The sequence below is a fragment of the Rhinoraja longicauda genome, chromosome 33, assembly GCF_053455715.1.
Source record: "Rhinoraja longicauda isolate Sanriku21f chromosome 33, sRhiLon1.1, whole genome shotgun sequence".
NCBI lineage: Eukaryota > Metazoa > Chordata > Chondrichthyes > Rajiformes > Arhynchobatidae > Rhinoraja > Rhinoraja longicauda.
Window position 1 is genome coordinate 24049027 of NC_135985.1, and position 18795 is coordinate 24067821.

The 18795-nt window shown below is 42.7% G+C and overlaps 2 long non-coding RNA genes across 2 annotated transcripts in view; one reads left to right on the forward strand and one right to left on the reverse strand.

Moving 5' to 3' along the window:
* Nucleotides 1–4248, forward strand: part of LOC144609056 (uncharacterized) — a 29201-nt gene extending 24953 nt beyond the window's left edge. The window contains exon 4 of the long non-coding RNA XR_013549272.1: nucleotides 2690–4248. This is a non-coding gene — a long non-coding RNA (uncharacterized LOC144609056). The remainder of the gene's footprint in view (nucleotides 1–2689) is intronic.
* Nucleotides 1–18795, reverse strand: part of LOC144609055 (uncharacterized) — a 210540-nt gene that overhangs the window by 50854 nt on the left and 140891 nt on the right. The window lies entirely within an intron of this gene.

Consider the following 18795-nt stretch of genomic DNA (forward strand, 5'->3'; position numbering starts at 1 on the left):
TTTAAGTCATTTCTTCAGTGAGAAAAATATACCAAGATCTCCATATTTTGGGGCACCAAATTATGCCATCTTCACCTGACAAAGTGTATCAGATATATTAAGCATGAACAAACAGCTTGATAAATAGCTTCTATAATTCCGACCCCCCAAAAAGTACTAAATACAAATATAAAATTAAACCAACATAGATAAACGAGAATTTGTTTAAAAAAAATAGTCCTTCTAGTCCACGGTTGAAGGAAGCCTTTAAGTGTGAAAGCTAATTTCCTCAGAATTAATTATTTCCTTCCATTTTAATTGTCTTTTCTAAATTTTGGTAAATACCTTTGCGGGGTATTTAAAATACCAACAATATTTTTGTGGCTCTTTCATTACATAATATACCAGTATTATACCATAATATACCAGTAATATACCATAACCTGGCCCCATCCTACCTGACTGACCTCCTCCACAGACACACTCCCACCCGTACCCTCCGCTCTGCTGCTGCTAACCTCCTGTCCCCCCCCCCATCTGGACCAAACTCAGATCCTGGGGGGACAGGGCCTTCTCCATTGCTGCTCCCACCCTCTGGAACTCACTACCTCAAACCATCAGAGACTCCTCCTCACTCACCACATTCAAAACATCACTGAAGTCTCACCTGAAGTCACTGAAGTCACTGCCTTCAACCACTGACCGTCACCTCACCGTATTTTTCCTTTTCTGTTCGTTTACTTATTATTATTTTTTTTTCTATGTTTTAGTAAACCCTGTAAAGCGTCTTTGAGTTTTTAGAAAAGCGCTATACAAATGTAATGCATTATTATTATTATTATTATTATTATGGTGACGTGAGGAACTGCAGATGCTGTAATCGAGTGAAACACAAAGCACTGGAGTAATGCAATGGGACAGACAACATATCGAGTCGGGACCCTTCTTCATCACATATATGTTCTTGAGGTTGCAACAAAAGTTCAAGAAACCAAGCGATCAGTATGAAACAAATTCCTGTACACAATCAATTAATAAGTTATGTCAGGGAGGGGTGGGTGGTGAAATTTGACCTAATAAATTTATTCTGCACATCATACACTAATGCTGGCGCAGCAGTAGAGTTACTGCCTTACAGCGCCAGAGACCCGGGTTCGAACCTGACTACGGGTGCTGTCTGCACGGAGTTTGTACGTTCTCCCCGTTCTCTCTGCATGGGTTTTCTCCAGGATCTCCGGTTTCCTCCCACACTCCAGACGTGCAGGTTTGTAGGCTAATTGGCTTGGTATCATTGTAAATTGTCCCTCGTGTGTGTAGGACAGTGTTAGTGTGCGGGGATCGCTGGTCGACGCGGACTCGGTGGGCCAAAAGGCCTGTTTCCGTGCTGTATCTCTGAACAAAACTAAACTAAACTCGACAGATAAAAAGCAGATACAGATAGAGAGTGTGGGTATGCAGAGAAGATTTTAGATTTTGAGATACAGCGCGGAAACAGGCCCTTCGGCCCACTGAGCCCGCGCCGCCCAGCGATCCCCGCACATTAACACTATCCTACACACACTAGGGACAATTTTTACATTTACCCAGTCAATTAACCTACGTCTTTGGAGTGTGGGAGGAAACCGAAGATCTCGGAGAAAACCCACGCAGGTCAAGAATGAGAGAGGATCAGATAAGAAAAGACACTCTCTTCCACAGAGTGATAGTGGATGCTCACAATAATGCAAACGGGATATCTTCCCCCATAGTCCAATTCTCTTCTATTTCAAATATCTGAAGTTTGAGAACAAGCATATTTGATGCATTAGCCAATGTTTTCTGAAACTTCTCACTTCTCACTGCCTTCAAAATGTCATGTTACATCTTCTCCAAATAGCTCAAGCTTGCTGAGAAAAATCTTTTAATAGATCTTGGTGGCCAGACTTGATTAAGAAATGGATTTCAAATTCTCCCTAATTTGAAGAGGTGTAGGAAAATAACTGCAGATGCTGGTACAAATCGAAGGTATCACAAAATGCTGGAGTAACTCAGTGGGTCAGGCAGCATCTCAGGAGAGAAGGAATGGGTGACGTTTCGCCGATGTAAAGAAGTTGACATCTAGAGCAGCGGATGCAATAGATGAGGTTGGAGGAGGTGCAGGTGAACCTCTGTCTCACCTGGAAAGACTGTTTGGGTCCTTGGATGGAGTTGAGGGGGGAGGTAAAGGGACAGGTGTTGCATCTCCTGCGGTTGCAGGGGAAAGTGCCCGGGGATGGGGTGGTTTGGGTAGGAAAGGACGAGTGGACCAGGGAGTTACGGAGGGAACGGTCTCTGCATATGTGGCACTGAACCACAAACTATGAAGCACCTATTGAGATGTCCTCTATTGGAGCATGAATGCAAAGCTGAAGGCCTCACAGAGAACAATGATATTGCTAAGAGTTGTGTTCAGTTTTGTCTGAAACACAATATCTTGCATGTTGTGGACACTATAAGAAGAAGAAGAGCAATTTTATTATTTTTACAAACTTTTATTCCCAATTTAAATTACTGAAAGTCTCCTGCTGAGATAAACGTCCGGCCCTTTGTAAATCTTAAAGAACTCTGTGAATGAAACACTCCTCCGCTGATCTTGTGGTTTAGAGTTTAGACTGAGTGTTTGCTTCAGGTTTATTGCATCATGTGTTGAACAGCCTTGTGAAGTGTACCACACCTTCCTTTCATCTTCCAGGTGGCTTTCCAAGTTGAACTTCACAACTCTGCCTTCAGTACTTGACACTGATTCTGCTGTGCGGTCGGATACTGGCCCACATCCCAGAGGTGTGTTCCGAACGCCAACAAACAAGCGGATAACTTTATTTCAATGAAGGCTGATCGTTTGTGGTCTGGCAGCGAGGAAGCTGTCGGCTTCTTGCGGAATTAAAGAATGGGAGAATTTTGGGGGACAAAAGGAAGCCATTTAACCCTTCATATCCAGGGGTGCAGTACTGCCGGAGCTCACCGGAGTGCCGCTCCGTCACCTCTGTAAATCAAAAAGCCAAAATAAACAGTGGGGGATTTTAACTAGCGGGCAATTTACCAGCGGCGGTTCTGGCACCAGTGGCAGCTCCAGCACCTAAAAAAATTAGCACTGCAACACTGTTCATATCCCTGTCGGCCAAAGGAATGCAATTGAAGAAAATCTTACCTCCCAACACTCAATCCATAGTTTTGAACATTATTACACAGCGGGTGTTTTTTAAAATACTTTGAGAGTTTATACCTCTTCCACCTTTACAGACTATGTTCCAGATTTCTTCCACTGTGGTTCCTCCTCAATGTCCATCTTATTTTTCCGCCAATTACCCCAAAGATTTGCTGCCAGATTAATAACCCGATTAACCTCAGTTATGAATCTCCCAATCCTGCATGTAGCTCCTCTTGCACACTTCACTCAAACACAAAGTCCCATAAAATCATCTTAGGGTGGGCAACATCCCATCAGGACAGATCCCATAGGGCACGGTGGCGCAGCGGTAGAGCAACTGCCTTACAGCGCCAGAGACCCGGCTACGATCCTGACCACGGGTGCTGCCTGTACGGAGTTTGTACGTTCTCTCCGTGACTGTGTGGGTTTTACCCGAGCTCTTCGGTTTCCTCCCACACACCAAAGACGTGCAGGTTTGTAGGTTAATGGCTTGGTATAAATGTAAATTGTCCCTAGTGTGTGTAGGATAGTGTTAGTGTGCGGGGATCACTGGTCGGTGCGGACTCGGTGGGCCGAAGGGCCTGTTTCCATGTTGTATCTCTAAACTAAACTAAACTAAACCAAACTAAAATATAAATATTCTGAACCGAATAATATTCACTGATATACCTGTTCGTCTTGTTGTTTGTGACAATAGCATTGAATACACCTACAATTCAGGTACGCCACCCTGAGCAAATTTTCCTCCTGTTTTGGCCAACAGTCTATATTCCCTTCCATTCACCCCTAGTCATTGGCCACTTTCCATCTTTATTCACGGCACCTCGGATTAAATTTCCCCACATCCTCCGCCCCGCTTAGAGATTTAAATCTATTACCTTGAAGCAAATTCCCGATCAAATTTCCTTCAGCAGATCCTGAGGTCAATTGAAGGTCAGAGGAAACTAATAGGACACAACTGACTCTATCTGTTATGATCAGAAATGTGTTGGAGTGCCAGAACAGTGCTGAACTACTATCTATCCTCGATCGGACTTTGCTGGCTTTACCTTGCACTAAACGTTATTCCCTTATCATGTATCTATACACTGTAAATGGCTCGATTGTAATCATGTACTGTCTTTCTGCTCTCTGATGAGCACGCAACAAAAGCTTTTCACTGTACCTCGGCACACGTGACATTAAACTAAACTGAAATTGAAACTGAGTTTGTGACACTAGAGGTCTTTCGGATGTTTGAAGGTAAACATAGATATAATATACCCAGTAACGTAACTTGTATGCAGAAACATTATATCCAGTGGCACGGCACTATTTAGAAATTGGCTTTCCCTCTTTCTCGGTGCACTAAATATTTTTTATCTAGAACATTCCCTTGAGATCAAGGAAAGCTACTTTGTTCTGAGTTCTTACGCAGAGCTTTGACCCAAAACATTGACAACTTTCGTTTCCACCTACCGTTGCTCTTCAACTGGCTGGGATCCTCCAGCAGATTGCTGGTTGCTGTGTCTACGCCAATATCTACTCCAGTTCCTTTGGTTCTGAGGTGACCAGTGGCTTGCACAGTACCACAGCCGCTGCCTCACAGTGCCAGAGACCCAGGTTTGATCCTGACCTCGGGTGCTCTCTGTGTGGAGTTTGCACGTTTTCCCTGTGATTGCCTGGGTATCCTCGGGGCGATTGGATTTCCTTGCATATCCCAAAGACTTGCAGGTTTGGAGGTTAATTGGAATCTGTAAAGTTCCCCTTTTGTGTAGGCAGTGCATTGGAAATTGAGATAACATAATACTAGTGTGAACAGGAGATCAAAAGTTGACGAAGGGCCTGATTCCATGCTTTATGTGTTTGTATGAATGTGTGTGTGTGTATATATATATATATATATTTATATTTTTTATATTTTTATATATATACTGAACTTCCATTGTTTATTAAAGGTATCACAAAGTGCTGGAGTAACTCAGCGGGTCAGGCAGCATCTCAGGAGAGAAGGAATGGGTGACGTTTCGGGTCGAGACCCCTCGTCAGACTATTATATTATATCGCGTGATATTATATTATTTTATTATATTATATTACATGATATTATTTTATTATATCGCATGGCCAACTGAGTTAAGACAATAGACAATAGGTGCAGGAGGAGGCCATTCGGCCCTTCAAGCCGGCCCATTCAATGTGATCATGGCTGATCATTCTCAATCAGTTCCCCGCTCCTGCCTTCTCCCCATACCCCCTGACTCCGCTATCCTTAAGAGCTCTATCTAGCTCTCTTTTGAATGCATTGAATGAGTTGAATCAGGGCTGGATGATATATCTCCAGCTCTGAACAAGTTCCCGACCTGACTCATTGCCTATCCATGTTCTCCAGTGATGCTGCCTGTCCCACCGAGTCCACACCCGACCAGCGATCCATAGTGCACCATATCAGCCTATTCCACAACAGTATATAGATTGGATTGCTCTCTTCGAGCAAGATCTTCGGAAGGGTGAGCATGGGGACAATGTTTCCATGTTAAAGTGCTTAATTAACATTATGGACTTTAACCTGTAACTGGTAAAAAAAAAAGTATTGCGCCTGAGATGAAGTGCATTATTTTTCGGTTTAGTCGTGGTTTCTCACTACTTCATTAAAGGAAAGAGCAGCAATCTTCAGAACATAGAACAAAGAACAGGACACCACAGGAACAGGCGCTTCGGCCCACAATGCCGAGCATGTACGTTCTCCCCGTGACCTGCGTGGGTTTTCTCCAGGTGCTCCGGTTTCTTCCCACACGAGCATGATGCCAAGTTAAACTAATCTCTGTCCGCACGTGATCCATATCCTTCCAATCCCTGCATATCCATGTGTCTCTCCTAAATCCTTTAAAATGGCGCTATCATGTCTGCCTGCACCATACCCTTTGCCAGTGCATTCTAGGCAGCCACCACTCTCTGTAAAAAACCTGCACCGCACATAGCCATAAAACTTTGCCCCTCTCACCTTAGCTTTGCCCTCCAGCCTTTGATATTTTGACCCTGGGAAAAAGGCTCTGACCATCTACTCTATTTATGCCTCTCATAATTTCATAAATCTTAAAGTCCCTTCCTTTAGTTTAGTTTAGTTTAGTTTAGTTTAGATATCCAGTGTGGAAATAGGCTCTTCAACCCACCGAGTCCGCGCCGACCTGCGATCCCCACCCATTAGCACTACCCTACACACTAGTGACAGTTTTACACTAGAGTTTGTACGTTCTCCTCGTGACCTGCGTGGGTTTTCTCCAGGTGCTCCTGTTTCATCACGCCAAAGTCGTACAGCTTTGTAGGCCAATTGGCTTGGGTAAAATTGTAAATTGTCCCTAGTGTATAGGATAGTGTTAGTGTGCGGGGATCGCTGGCCAGCGCGGACTGGATGGGCCGAAGGGCCTGTTTCCACACTGTATCTGCAAAGATTAGTGTAAAATTGCAGTAGTTCAGTGCATTTTGAAAGCAAAAAGCAAAGGTACAAAGGTTTCAATGGTCTTTTATTGTCACGTGTACCAACTAAGGTACATTGATATGTGAATTACCATACAGCCATACTAAAAAAAGCAACAAGACACACAACTACATAAAAGTTAACATAAGCATCCACCACAGCGGATTCCCCACATTCCTCACTGTGATGGAAGGCAATAAAGTCTAATCTTCTTCCCTCTTTATTCTCCCACGGTCGGGGCAGTCGAACCATCCACATTCGGGGCGGTCGAAGCCCCCGCGTCGGGGCAGTCGAACCATCCACAGTCGGGGCGGTCGAAGTTCCCGCGTCGGGGCGGTCGAAGCTCCTGCGGCTTGGAGCCCCCGAAGTCGGACCATGAGCTCCACGATGTTAAAGTCCGCAGACTCCCGTGGTTGGAGCTCCCAGTCGGTCTCCAGCAGAGGTCGCCAGCTCCTCAATGTTAGGCCGCAGTGCGGACGGAGGTACGATCCGGGAAAAAAATCACATCTCCGTCGAGGTAAGAGATTAAAAAAAGTATCCCCCAACCCCCAGCCCCCCACCCCCAAAATAAAATGAGCTAAAGAACACTAAAACATACATTTGACACATACTATAAAACAACAAAGAAGAAATGGACGAGACAGACTATTGGCGAGGCAGCCATTGCTGGCGCCACCCGATGGTCGGTGAAGTGAAGAAATCGAGGAGCGGGTGCAGAACAAGTGTCCCCTCTGTTCCCAGAGTCCCCGGTGTTTCAGTCCACACGCTTCTCACTGAAGTCCTTCGTTCCATGGAGAAGCCCACTGGACCCTTTGGTCCCATCCAAGTATCAAAAGAATTAATGAAAGAGCTGTGCCAAGAAAAAAACAAGGAGACATTTTATTCTGGGTAAACCCAGCGAATGTAACATGGGCAAGAATAGAGCGCTTCACAAATTGAAATGGCTTTGAGATAAAGCCTGTCGGAGGTTAGCAAGGCATTTCATGCCGAAGTGAATGGAGGGGGTCTCATAATTTTTCTGTCTCAGAAGAAGCGGACGCAGGCTGTGGGTGCAACTTGACGTGCTGCACCCCACCATTGTCGGGGACGCAGGGTTAAAGATCATCACAGCATGCAGTTCGCATTATGCAAACTTTTTTTCTCTCTCTCCCTGGTTGTGACTCAAGGAAGCCTTTATTAGACTCCGTACATTGAAATTCCGGCACAGTACCGAAGGCTTTTCCTCTTTTTTCTAAAAAAAAAACAGTTTTGAAAGGCGAAGTGCACTGGCTGTTGTGCCCGACTGTGATCGACAGCCACACAATGGGCCACTGTGACTCCGGCCCTCCTGCACACTACATAATACTATTTGTGCAAAAAGGAGGGGGGTAAAAAAAAACAGAACAGGCAGTTGGCCGTGACACACAAAACGTTATGTGTGCGCTTTTGCAGACAAAGCTCCTGAGAAAAAATATATGTTTTGTTTGCAATGCAAAAAAAAAAGTCTTATTTTTAAAAATGTCTCCTGTCTGCAACGGTGTGAACAGAGTATTGGAAACAAGGCTCCAGGTTTATGAGGGTTTGTTTTACTGCAAATCACTGGAAAAAGGGATTGAACTTCATGTTGACCTTGAATAAATGTGGGAGGGGGGGGGGCGAATGGGGGGTGGGTGGGCTGGGGGTTAGAATGGGGTAACAAATAACACAACAGGGACAGCTGTACAAGGCTAAGATTGGATACGTGCACAGCGGCCCAGTTAATAATCTGCCTTGTGTTGTAATACAGAGGGGATCCAAGACATGAATGCTTCACAAAGATCTTTCTGGAAAATTCTCTGGCTCCGTAAAGAGGCTCTCCGGATGCGGGGTTGGGATAACTATGGAAGGAGACAAGTGCAGCATTGTAGGAGCCGAGATGACTGCTTCTGGAGGACTGTAGATGGCAGTGTGGGGGAAGCATCACCCTTGGAAGCACCTTCCTTCAAATGTGACCTAAATTAACTGAGATGCAGCTACAACACAGCATGATTTTTTTTTATATTGCAGGAATAAATGGCTTTGATTTTAAACAAAGAAATTGCACATAACTTCTTGGACCTCCGGTCAAATATTGAAGGCTGCCCACAAAGTTACTGCAAGCTGCAATGTCAATCATCAGACCGGGCGTCTTTTGTTACCATTGATCAACAAAGTACAGGAATCGGAACTGGTTCTTTTTCTGGTCGAGAGGAGGACTTATTCTCTATTTATTGCAGAGAACAAGTCGTTCAGGAAGCGGCCAGCTTGCAGCCTTCAGCTGCATCCACACACTGTGGCTTTCAGTAGCAAGTCACTGTCTAGCATGGTGGTGACTCCATTTTCACAACCAACACAGTCAGAAGCCCAGACTCAAGTGTCCCTCACTTCATAACCCAAGCATTGATCAGCATTGACTACCGTGTGTCCCTGCAGGAAGGGTTAAAGATAACACGCAAAGGATGTCTGGTTATAAGGGACTCTGGTCAGATGCTGAGGAACAAGCAATCCCCTGGTCTATTGATAACTGTGTGGTGTGTGGGACATGACAACATTTGAAGGTGTAGGAAGAAACTGCAGATGTTGGTTTAAACTGAAGTTAGACACAAAATGCTGGAGTAACTCAGTGGGTCAGGCAGCATCTCTGGAGAAAAGGAATAGGAGACATTTCGGGAAGGGTCTCGACCTGAAATGTCACCTATTCCTTTCCTCCAGATAAACCGTCTGACCTGCTGAGTTACTCGAGCTTTTTGTGTCTATTGTGTGTGACAAAAGTTGATGCAGAAATAAAATTTTAAAGGGGATTTAATTGTGCCATTTGTCCATTAACTGTTGTACAGTCTCAAATACACCGTCTGAAAGCAACACTGCTGTTTATAATGTTCATAAGCACTGGGTTTACAATGTAATTGTGCACAACAGACACATTGCAGTAAGGGAAAAGATTACTGGAGTGATCAGCTTTATTACTGAGAGGTTCCTCGGCCTCTCCAACACTATTTACTTTGAAATAAAATCAGAAAGCCTCTGAAAAAAGGAAAACTCTTGTAGATTTAGTGGAAGTTTTCTTCAAGGGAATTTCTTCAAGTGCTTGTGTGTGTTGCACACTTATAGTAAGAAAGCAGACCCCAAATATTAACATTCCCTTATTCAGTATATGTGTTCAGTGTTCAGGGACAGCTTCATCCCAACAGCCATCAGGCCATTCAACACTACAACCTTCAAATACGTTCTGAATTACAGCTATATGATTTGGGGGGCATTGGTTCTGTCTTTTTGCACTATTATTGTTTGTTTGGTTTTATGTGTGTGTATATGTGTGTGTGTGCTTGTATGTGTGTATGTGTGTGTATATGTGCATGGATATATATGTAGATATGTGCGTGTGTGTATATATATATACATGTATATACAGTATATGTAGAGATGCGTGTGTGTATATATATATATGTGTTTGTGTGTAGATATGTGTGTCTGTATATATATATATATATATATATGAGAAAATAACTGCAGATGCTGGTACAAATCGAAGGAATTTATTCACAAAATGCTGGAGTAACTCAGCAGGTCAGGCAGCATCTCGGGAGAGAAGGAATATATATATATATATGTGTGTGTGTGCTTGTATGTGTGTGTGTATATGTACATGTATATATATGTAGATATGCGTGTGTGTATGTATATATATATACATGTGTATACAGTATATGTAGATCTGTGTGTGTGTATATATATATATATATGTGTGTGTGTAAATATGTGTGTGTATATATATATATATCTGTGTGTGTGTGTGTGTGTGTGTGTGTGTGTGTGTGTGTGTGTGTGTGTGTGTGTGTGTGTGTGTGTGTGTGTGTGTGTGTGTGTGTGTGTGTGTGTGTGTGTGTGTGTGTGTGTGTATACAGTATACACACACGTAACTTTTTTTTCTTGTTCGTTATATTGTTTACATATTCACATATTCTGTTGTGCTGCTGCAACTAAGAATTTCATTGTTCTCTCTGGGACATCTGACAATAAAACACTCTTGAGTCTCATGACTCCAGCAAATTTTACTCTTCATCAGATCTGTTTGAATGTGCTTTTTTTCCATGCAGAGAAGGAATGGTCTCAAATGGTAGACGAAGATGCCCCAAAAAATAGGCACAAGATTGAAAGCTCAGCGTGCTGACTCATGCATTTATTTATACTAAGTCTTTATATATGTCACGACCATGCATATGGAGATGATTCCATTTTGTGTGGAGGCTGGGGAGTGGAGGAGGTGTGGTAAGGAAACTTCAACAAAATGAACAGAAAAATATCAGACATTTTTGAGACACTTCAAATCAGAGCATTATTTGCTTGAAGGTTGAAAGAGACCTGGATGGAGTCCAATTCAAATGCCTTGGTGCTTTTATAAAATAGCACTTTCTGCTCATTCGATATGAAGTGATTGTATAAATATCCTCAAGTTCACAGGTTTTCTAATCGTTGCATTAAATCATTATGAAAAACATCACAGTTAGAAAATAGATGGATATTTGTGGAAAATGCAGTATCAGAATTTCTTTCTTGGTTCATGAAACATATGCTTTTTTATTCAACCACAGAGAATACAGTGTCAACTTATAAGAGGATAATAACACATATATGATCTGTGCAATTAATTTTATTTTAAAGGGCATTTGGGGAGTTTGGACAATTCAGAAGCCAGCCTCTGAAAACCTTCTTAAGTATGATTTTGTCTCTGAGATATTGTACAAGAAAATAACTGCAGATGCTGGTACAAATCGAAGGTATTTATTCACAAAATGCTGGAGTAACTCAGCAGGTCAGGCAGCATCTCAGGAGAGAAGGAATGGGTGACGTTTTAGGTCGAGACCCTTCTTCAGTCCGAAGAAGGGTCTCGACCCGAAACGTCACCCATTCCTTCTCTCCTGAGATGCTGCCTGACCTGCTGAGTTACTCCAGCATTTTGTGACTAAATACCTCTGAGATATTGTACAATTGCCATTGTATGTTCGTTTTCTTAGTACCTGAACTGATGTACAGCATTTTGGTCAACGTGGGTTGTTTTTAAATGTGCTATACAAATAAAATTGACTTGACTTGACTACAATGGGTAAATGTGAACCAGCAGTCAGGTTCCTATCTCTCCCCTGTTGAAGTGGGGTGAAATAACAAAGGGAAATATCTGAAACAGGCCGGCACACCATGCAATCATTCATTTTACACTGTTGGACAAAGTAAATCATTCGTTGTTCGAAACAGCCAATGGCTCACGATACACGGACTGAGAGAAGTTAGGCAAAGATGGAACAAGATAAAAAAGTTGGGATTGGCGGGGGTAATAAATGCCTGTGGATTAGAAGGAAGATGTTGAGGATCAAAGATAACAACCACAATAATTTTGCAGGTTGATTAAGAGATGTTATGGTAATTTTTGTTTACAAAGCGAGGATGGCACGTTGGCACAGCGGTAGAGTTACCACCTTACAGCGCCAGAGACCCTGGTTCAATCCTGACTACGTGTGCTGTCTGCACGGAGTTTGTACAAAAGGAGGACCCGGCTTGGGGGAACTGGAATGGGGGGAGGGGAGGACAAAGGAGTGTCCACTCAGTCGTTCTCCCCTTCACCTGTGTTGGGTTTTCCCCGGGATCTCCGGTTTCCTCCCGCACTCCATAGACGTACAAGTTTGTAGGTTAATTGGCTTGGGTATCATTGTAAATTGTTCCGAGTGTGAAGAATAGTGTTAGTGTATGGGGATCGCTGGTCGGCGCAGAATCGGCGGCGAGAAGGGCCTGTTTCCACGCTGTATCTCTGAACTAAACTAAACTAAAAGAACACCAAAATGAACAGACCATGTAGGAAGAGGAATGTTGAGTGCATTTGGATACAAAAAACAAAATCCATAAAGGCACTCAATGATAGTTAGTAAGTGAAATGATAATTAGCGAGTGAAAGGGACAGGTAAAGAGGGAATCAGTGGTCAATAATATGTTATTACCCGTCTCCCTGAGAGTATTAATTAAACAGTTGTATAGGTTCAAGGACGTGATCTGATAAAGGGTAGTTTGGAAAGGCAGCTCTCGTGTGTTGGACTGTGTCAAGGGGTGAAGTGCAGACCTCTTATGACTTTTAAACCCACCGTCATTTCACTCAACTCATGAACAAGCAAAGGCATCGCTGGGAAAGTCCACGGAAATTTTTTTTTAAATCCCATTTTAGTATGTAATTTCAAAGCATGGATTTACGAATCAAAATAAGAGAAAAGGCATTAAAAACCGACTATCAGCCAGGATCCTTTCCAATTGTAAAACTTGATTTAGGTAGTGTAAATTAGTCACCATCACTAAGAAGCTTTAGAAGTTTTTGCCACAGTTGTACAGGGGCATGGTGGCGCAGCGGTAGAGTTGCTGCCTTACAGCGCCAGAGACCCGAACTCGATCCTGACAGTGGGTGCTGTCTGTACAGAGTTTGCACGTTCTCCCAGTGACCACATGGGTTTTCACCAGGTGCTCCGGCTTCCTCCCACATTCCAAAAACGTACAGGTTTGTAGGTTAATTGGCTTCTGTAAATTCTCCTTCGAGTGTGGGAACTAATGTACAGGGTGAGGGTCGATCAGCGTAGACTAGGTGGGCCGAAGGGCCTGTTTCCACGCTATATCTCTAAAATGAAATCTAAACATTAGGAGTTGGTATTAAGAAATCATTCTGAAGTGGTTGTCATTTGAGTATTAGTGTAAAAATTACCACTGATAATTCACATGCCATACCTGTGTACATTCAGTTAATGTTTTTAATCTATATGACTTTACAATATTTATACCTAGTCTCTCTCTTTGTTTCTACAGTCTTCAAAGACGTATTTCCGTCACATATTTTTGTATACCATTTGCCTTCATAGTTTCACTTACAAATATTTTCAGTGTCACTCTGTCCTCCAATGGAAATCTAACCCATTGCGGGAAAAAAAGCTGCCACCAAGATTTTTTGTTTTCCTCTTTCAGGCCAAATATGTCATCCTAATCCATACATCCCTTTGACTGTCACCACAGCACCCCTTCCCACTAACCCACACTGCAAAAGTAAATCCCAACTAAGATTTCACCCGCACACTTGTCCCATCCATTCTTCCGGTATTTCTGGGCAAAATACAAGCAAGACGGTTTGTTACAAAGTCATGCAGCATGGAAACAGGCCCTTCAGCCCAACTTTCCCATGTCGACCCTGGTGCCCTTTGCACACTAGTCCCACCTTCCCGCATTTGGCCCACATCCTTCTAAATCTCTCCTACCCATGTACCAAATCAGTCTGAAGAAGGGTCTCGACCCGAAACGTCACCCATTCCTTCTCACCCGAGATGATGCCTGACCCTCTGAGTTACTCCAGCATTTTGTGTCTACCTTCGATTTAAACCAGCATCTGCAGTTCTTTTTCCTACCAAATCTCTTAAATGTTTAACAATATTTTCTCTCTCTCTCATTTCGGAGGAGATCTTCCTTTTTTCACTCCCCTGTGTATAGAGTATTAATGCTCTATGGAACTTTATACTTGAACGAGCCATTGGTCAATCCTTAAGATCTCCAAATGTACCATTCCATGGACCCCACCTTATCTTTACAGCCTCAAATGCTCAGACTCAAGAGCACCCTGAATGAGCAAACCATTTTTCCCTACATACTGGCACTCTGTAGTCCATTTCCAACGATGGCAGTGTAATAAGAATATTGGGAAGTAGGCCCTGCTGTGGGCTTTGCAGTCCCGCGACCCTGCCCCTCTGTTCAGTACGATCGCGGCTGATCTGCCCCAAGCCTCATCTCCACTTCTGGGAGTTCGCCAGAGCCCTCAATTAAGCAACTTATTTCAGATATCTTGCTATCTGCCGTTTCAAAATGACTGTGTAGGAAGGAACTCCAGATGCTGGTTTATACCGAACTTAGACACACAATGCTGTGAAAACTCAGCGGATCAGACAGCTGATATAGGTTCTATAGGAGAAAAAGAATTTGGGGTCAGAACCCTTCTTCAGACCGAAGATAGACACAAAGTGCTGGAGTAACTCGGCAGATCAGGCAGCAACTCTACGGAAAAGCAAGAGGTGACATTTGTGCTCGGAACCCTTCTTCAGACTCGGGTCGAAACCCTTCTTCAGGTATGAAGAAAGGTTCGATCCAAAACGTCACCTATTGCTTTCCTCCAGAGTTGCTGCCTGACCCGCCGAGTTACTCCAGCATTTTGTGTCTATTTCAAAATATCTGATTGACTCAAAACATCAAATAAAGCAGGAAATAATTAAAACTGTCGTAAAGCACATTGCTGGGCACAGGAAAGATTCTGCTCAAATGGCTTAAAATGTCACTATGTTTGCTAAAGGACTCGCTAAAATTTGGCATAAACTTGCACATCATCCAATCAATTGCATTACAACAAGAAAAATCACATCCCCTTGAATCTTGCAACAGAGGATCTTTATAAAACCTGCACTGACCTGACATCCCCCCTGTGATAAAATCAAGTATATTCTATGGGCTTCGACAAGATCATAACCAACTGTGGATGTGTGAAGGCATTCAGTCCACCAGAAAGCACCCACATATCTTCATGCCAGTATATTTATTCTGGCGTGGCACAGTTGCACAGCAGGTAGAGCTGCTGCCTCACAGCACCAAAGACCCAGGTTTAATGCTGACCTCGGGTGCTGTCTGTGTGGAGTTTGCACGTTCTCCCTGTGACCCCGTGGGTTTCTTCCAGGTGCTTTCCAGTTCCCCCCCCCTATCCCAAAGACGTGCGTATTTGTATGTTAATTGGCCCCTGTAAATTGCCCCTCGTGTGCAGGGAGTGGATGGGAAAGTGGGACAATATAGAACCCATGTGAACAGGCGCTCGATGGGCGGATTGGACTCGCTGTGGGCCAGAGGGCCTGTTCCTGTGCTTTGTCTTTAAACTAAATTAAAGAATATTGAAAATTCATTCACCGTTTCCCTTGCAACATGCAATCAACGCATTGATTTCAGTTCTAAAATAATCTTTTACTCTGTCGAATCCATGTGCCCTACTGACTAACATATCATAGGTCTGCTTTCACTTCTGAAAGAATTATCAATCTGTTTAGATTCATTTAAAAACACTAACAATATTTGATAACGGGTACCTTCGTCAGTTTATTTTAATTTGGAGCTAGCCTAGGTGGAAGGAGACATTTTTAACAGCGGAGTTAATACAGAGCCTAACCTCAGCTAAAGAAGGATGACAAATTAGCCCGGGGTACACAGATACAATTAAAACACGACTCTTCGTTTTTTTTCTGTTCTGTCTGATTTTCTATATACTGGTTGGATTTAATGTTATCATTTGTGTTTAATTAACGCAAACGTACAGCAATTTAAGAGGCAGGAGAGGAGAGGAGGTTGTCATGTTGCAGTTTCTTTGTGAGGATAGAGGCACCACAGCGCTACAACTGGCAGAGAGGCGTAACTACGACGTGCAGAGTTTGCATTGGCTTTTTCCATTCTAAGTTTTGGGCTTAGTTTGGAAAGGGAGCTACGATTTTGTGTCTTTTATTCACATGGTCATTTATTAGCAATGCCCCCCCCCCCCATCCCACTATTCACCTCACTTTTCTCCCCCACTCACCCCCTTTTATCTCCCCATACCCCATCCGGACACACCTATTTCTCCCATCCCTCCCTCCCCCTCCACCTGTATTCCTTCCTCTGGCTTCACAATTTGCACCTCTTCCATCCTCTTGTCTCACACCTTCTGTCTTTGCAACTCTGCCCTTTTCCCAATCAGATGCCTATTCACCCATTCCCCCCCCCCCCCCCCAGCATGTGTTGACCTGCCACGCTTTGTCCTGTCCCTCCTCTCTTCCAGCTTTCTTCAACCCCCCCCCCCACCGCCCCACCGCCCCACAATCAGCCTTCTGAATAGCCCCGACCTGAAACATCACCTATCCAAGGGCTAGTTGATGTTATGGGTTGGAACCCTTCTTCACACCCGGGCTGGATCCAGATCTGAAGATGGGTTCCTATCCAAAACATCACCTTTTCCTTTTCTCCAGAGATGCTATCTGACCTGCTGAGTTACTCTAGTGATTTGTGACTATTTTTATAAACCAGCTTCTGCAGTTCCTCCTTTCCACCCAAAGCATGCAACATCTGCTAGCATTCTGTGTGTTGCCTCTGCACTAGTTATAGGCAAATTTATTCTATCACACCCGACAGGGTCAATTTATTTCGATGAATTTCCAATCCTAAAATCCCAAGTCCTCATTTCTATATTCTCAGGAGAAGACTACAATCAACCACACTAAAACAAACTAGAAACAAATGGGATGTCTCCAAGCTAAGTATAAATATTAGAAAATTAACCATGATAAAAATTATTCCAATTTTCTATCTTCTATGCTTCTATGCTTTTCTAATCTTGCCATTGCAGATAAAAAATCAACGTTATGATGGTGTGTGTTTCAGATTCCGTTAAAAGAACACAACTTTGCACAATGACTTCAGATTCTAATTGACCTGTCAAGTAAACAAACTCAGGATCATTATCTAAAGCTAGACCTTTAGTGACCCCACCATTCACTTTAACAATGCACAGCAATCATGTCTTTTCGCCTTCAAAGGACACATATCCACATCACATTTTACTTGGTGCAAAGATCATGTCTTTATAAAACTGCCAATTTGCCATTAACACTGCCATGTTATGTTCAATATGTTCAATAGAATTGAAGGATTTTATACTTGACAACCAGGACAAACCCCTTACGCAGGTACCATGAATGTTCTGCGGAAGCAGTATAAACTGAGACAGTTGCAAAAATATATATGTCTTTCTCTGTTGCGTGGAACAGCCCACAGATCTTGTTTTATCCTTCCTAAGCGCGATTCTTAGCAACAATATTGCCGTGTAAGGCGGGACAAATTTGAGCTCCTCAGCTCCCTAACCATTTTGACAGAATACAAGAGGCTACGAGACAGAAGAGAGAGCAGCCGTAAGCAAGGAAGAAAGAGAGGGAGAAATACGGGAATTCTCCTTAATTACAATTTCATATATACATGGTAATTACATTTGATTCGATAAATATTCATTTTAGGTTATTAATAAACATTAGAAATCAAAGACATAAAATTGAATCCATTTCAATCGGTCTCCCAAAGAGTCCCCCCAAAATTATATGACTCTAATCCTGTGCTTTAGCCAATTATTTACCGAGAACCCACAAGGAAATTTGTTTTATTAATGTTTGCAAAGACCGTCACCGTGAAACTGAATTACAATCCATTCCTTGTGCTTCAACCCTGAATATTCTGAGTGAAACTGTTGTGTTTAGCATGAGGTAAGTTTAAGGGGTGAAGCAGTTGAATTGCCACTTTGGGATTGGAACAAGGATTTGGGAACAGATTTTAATGATTTTGCAATTTGCTGGGATAAGCACCACAGGTCAGGGGGATAAGGGCCGAAGTGAAGCTGTGATCCCAAATCCCACTGCTCGGAAAGAAGAGTTTAAGTGAAATCTATTCCTTGCCAGCTCAAAGTCGCGTGATATGCTTTGCTCATTTGCGAACTTCTATAACTTGTTTTGCAGCCAGACTTCAGATTTTAACCACTTGACAAATTCTACGTCCCCCAATATTATTTTGACAATCTAAAACACTCTAATACCTCATGTAGGTTTGAAGATTTATCCTTTGCAATATACTTGTAGATTTAGAGCCACAACCCATCATTTATATTTTAAATTACAATGTTATCGGCAATACTGCAATGTTTAAATAAAGTAATTTCTTCGGGGAAGCTGGGGAAATGAAATTTGTTGAAATACTTTAAGTTTCAAGTAATATTTCAGAAACACCGATTTTTTTTTGGAATCCAGTTATATAAAGTAAATCAAGAACTAGAAGTGGCTGTTAGCTGGCGATGGAATGAAATCTGATTTCACAATTGAGAATTAAAGGAAGGAGGGAAATGAAAAGAGCAGGAGGAAAGGCAAAATACATTTGGAAATGTTGACCAGGTTAAGGTTGTAAGTAAGGTTGTAAGGTTGTAAACCTTGCAAGTTTAAGGTTGTAAGTAGTTTAGATTTTATGATTACAGGAAAATTTAAGGAAGTGTGGTGTTGTGTAATATTAAGCAGCAGAGAAAATAATAACATTAATCACAAATGATTCCATGAATCTTGCTGCATTATTATTTATAAGACCT